Below are 4,343 nucleotides of genomic sequence, written 5' to 3'. Positions count from 1 at the left end.
ACTCCTAAAACTAAGAGAAATCCTAAATCCTAATCCTAAGAGAGAGGAGAGAACCTCTCTCTCTAAAAACTACATCTACTCCTAAAATTGTAAATATGAGAGCCTCCTCATGAATGGATGCAGTCCCCTACTTTATAGCCTCTAATCTATGTTTTCTGGGCAGCAAACTGGGTCAGAAACAGTCCAGAATTCGCTGGTTTCGAATTTTGCCACGCTGGATTTCCGTCACTGCGACGCGGCCGCATGAATCACGTGGTCGCGTCACCTAGCATCAGAGGAACTATAGCATATTATATATCAAATCGAAGCCCCGGACGTTATCTTTCCAACGCAACTGAAACCGCGTCGTTTGGACCTCTGTAGCTAAAGTTATAGCCGTTTGAGTGCAAAGAGGTCAGGCTGGACAGCTTAGCAATTTCTCCAACTTCTTGCATTCCTTCCACTTTTGCATGCTTTCTTCCCATCCTCCAAGCCATCCCTGCCTTATAATATCTGAAAATACTTAACACACATATCAAGGCATCTAATGGTAATAAGAGAGGATTAATAATAAGCAAATATAAGATCAAAGAAGCATGTTTTCAATCAAAGCACATAATTAGGAAGGCAAATGTAAAATCATGCAAATAGTATGAATAAGTGGGTAAAGAGTTAATAAAAACCACTCAATTGAGCATAAGATAAACCATAAAATAGTGGTTTATCAGTGGTATGCCTTGTTTCCCACATTACACACCCATTGTCTTTCTGTTCAATCCAGAGAGCATTCTGTTTAGTGCAGAGAGCTTTCTGTTTCGTACAGAGAGCTTCCTACTTGGGGATTTCTATCCTCTTTTCTTTTCTGTTTCTTGCTATTTTTCTTCTAAAGTTTTCTGTAATCAATGAATTCAACTAAATCAAAGTAACATTCATCTTAACTATGAAATCATTGCTTATTCAACAAGAATTCTTAGTGAATCAAATGAAATGATGAAGGAAAAACACTAAAGATGCAGATGTATCACAACACCAAACTTAATACCTTGCTTGTCCTCAAGCAAAAAGAGAACAGAAAAGCGAAGAATTGCATTAGATGGAGTAAGGTTAAACCCCTCTTGAAGTTCTTGCCTTTCTAGGGAGTTGGGTTTCGCAACCCATGCGATTGTCTTGAATTCTCTTTATCCTTACTTAGTCTTGCACTCCTAGAAATGGAGGATCCTTGAGAGTTAAGGCTCGGATAATATTATGAGATCCTTCTTTTAAGCATTTTGTTGATCCTTGAATCCTTGTTTTGTACCAGAGAGCTTTTTGGGTTGGCAACTCTAGATACTCCATTCTCTAGGCAACTCTTGATTCTGGGCATTCGATCGGTAATCTTGAGCCAGTTGGCTCAAGTTACCGGATGATAAGGCACCCCTCGGATCTAATTACTCGAGCCACACCTTGTTATGTTCGCACCAAAAGCATATAGTTAAAGATTTTAAGTTCCCTGCTATCGATGTCTAGAGCCTCTTTGGGCTTCTAAATGCTTTGTCTAAAGGAAATTCTTAATGGTGGATTTTCAATCGGTAATTCCGAACTAGTTAGTTCAAGTTATTGGGTGATGAAACACCCCTCAGATCTAATCGCCCGAGCCCTATCCTTGAACAATCACACCACGAAAACATAGTTGGGCTCTTTAACCATTAATGTTCAGAGTTTTGCAACCTTTGATCTTTATCTTGATTTGCTTTCTTTGTTCTGTTTCTTTCTTTGCTATTTCTTTTCTCTCTTTCTTTTTCATTTTTAGTTCAAATTCAAAGATCCTTTCTTTTAGTTAGAGATCTCATAATACTTCCCTAAGCCTCATGCTCATAAGGAATTGTCCTTCCTTTTCATACAATATCATCATTTTTTTGCTTAATCCATGGTAACCACAAGTGTACACTACCACTTTTCATGAAAGAACTTTATTTATAACATTTGACTTTCTTCCATCTAAGCAACTTTCTCATGTAATTAGAGTATTTAGGAGGACATCACAAGTATTAACTTAAGTTGATAAAGTAGAGGATGACAAAACATAAAAAAAATGCAAAACAAAAAAGCAAATCAAACAGATTATAAAGACATAAAAAAGATGGAGAATGAGAGTAGTAAAAGGAAACTTGACAACTTCTTTCATTATTGTTGCCTCCATCATCATTTTTCTCATCATCATTATCCTCTTGTGCCTTTCTTGGTTTCCAAATTTTCAGTACAGAGTGCTCAACTTTGTGTTTTGGGTTCCAAAGGTCACGGTAACATAGTTTTCTGTCCCTCCAATACTTGTGTTCTTTGTTTACTTTTTTGAGCTCTTGTTGCACCACTATTTTATGGTGTATTTTATGCTGAATTGAGTGAATTTTATCCATTATTCTCACATTTATTCAATGAAATGTCATGGTTTCATGATTTTCTCCTAATTTGTGCTTAAGAGTGAAAACATACTTTTTAGGCCTTTAATTTGCTAATTTTAATTTACCTTTGATTTCACTAGATGCCTTGATGTGTTTGTTAGTGAATTCAGGTTGAAAATGCCAGGAATAGATCAAAGGAGTGAAGAGAAAAGCATGCAAAGTGGAGAATTCATGGAAAATCAAAGATTGGGAGTGCATGCATTAACGCGCACGCGTAACAGACGCGCACGCGTGGATATGAAGTCGCATGGCGATGCGTACGCATGACATGACGCGTACGCATGGGAAGTAAAAATGCCAAGTGACGCGTACGCGTGACCCATGCATACGCGTCGCAGCTCGCACGTGACCTAATTAAAGTAAAAACACTGGGGGCGATTTTTGAGCTTCCCAGGACCAAATCCAACTGATTCCAGAGACTATTTCATGCAGAATTGAGGATTGGACAAGGGGGGAGAGCACAGAGTTTAGTTTTCATCATGCTTTAGTTAGTTTCTAGAGAGAGAAGCTCTCTCTTCTCTCTAGAATTAGGTTAGATGTAGATTAGGATTTCTTAGATCTAGGTTTAATTCATGCTTTGATTTACTTTTCCTTTCTAATTTCTTGTTCCTCTACCTTTACTTTCCTAGTTTAGTATTTCATTCCTTGTATTTGTTTACTTTGTTGTTGATGCACTCTTGTTTCCTTTATTCTCCTTTAATGCAATTTATGTTTGATTTCTTTTATTATTGATTTGAGTTGTTGTTGTTAATTTCTTTGCAATTGGTAGTTGTAGATTTACATTTCTTGCAATTTTATCTTACTTTCCTTTTATGCCTTCCAAGTGTTTGACAAAATGCTTGGAAGGATGTTAGAGTAGATTTTTGTGTTCTTGACTTGGGATGGTAACTTAGGTGAACTTGAGTTACTAATGTCTAAGTGCTTGATAATTGGTGTCCATTGACTCTAGGTTCCACTAAGTTAATTAGTGAGGTGGCTAGGACTTATGGATTAGGATTGATGTAGCTCATTTGACTTTCCTTCACTTGTTAGAGGATGACTTAATGGGATTGATCCTTTCAATTATCATGTTGTGGTTAGTAACAAGGATAAAGATCCTTAACCATCAACCCTTGCCAAGATCCTTTTATCATTTGAGTTTCATTTTCTTTCTTGTCATTTATGTTTCTTGTCCTTTATTCAAAACCCCAAAAATACTTGTCCCATAACCAATAACGTGAACACTTCCCTGCAATTCCTTAAGAGACGACCCGAGGTTTGAATACTTCGATTATTTTTATTGGGATTTGTACTTGGGACAAACAAATTTTTTATTGAGGATTGTTTGTTGGTTTAGAAACTATACTTGCAACGAGATTTTCTTTATGAAATTCTTTACCGACAATTTTTCTCTTTCCTATAAACATTGGATACTTTTTCAATACCAGGTAGAGTTGGGTGTGCTTGACTTTGAGCCCAAGTAAATAGTTCATCTTGGCATGCATATTCAATCTCCAAGAATTTTCAGCTTCATACCGAGTCTCAGAAAGTGCTTGGTAATCTTGAAACTCTTTGTGATGTGCCTTATGCAAGGCTTTGAAGTCTTGAAATTCTTTGTAATGAGCTTCTTACATGGCTTTATGCTCCTGGAACTCTCTCATAAAGCGTGCTTGTTGTGCTGAGAGTTCTTGTATTGTGGAATATACTTGTTGCCACTCTACCTCTTGTTGTGGAGGAGTTGAAGAATGTTGATATGGTTCACCTTGATCTTGAGGGATTTGGTATGAAGGTGGAGGAAGTTGTAGCATCTCCTCTTCTTGGGCCTCTTGGTCTTCCTCTTGAACTCCCTGGACTTCGTCTTCTTGGGCTCTTTGAGGGGGTTGTGCCTTTACTTTCTCCATTGATTTCTTAGAGATTGGGTGCCCTAGTGATATCGGAATATCATTC

The sequence above is a fragment of the Arachis ipaensis genome, chromosome B06 (genome assembly GCF_000816755.2).
Source record: "Arachis ipaensis cultivar K30076 chromosome B06, Araip1.1, whole genome shotgun sequence".
NCBI classification, from domain to species: Eukaryota; Viridiplantae; Streptophyta; class Magnoliopsida; order Fabales; family Fabaceae; genus Arachis; species Arachis ipaensis.
This window is presented reverse-complemented; position numbering follows the sequence as displayed.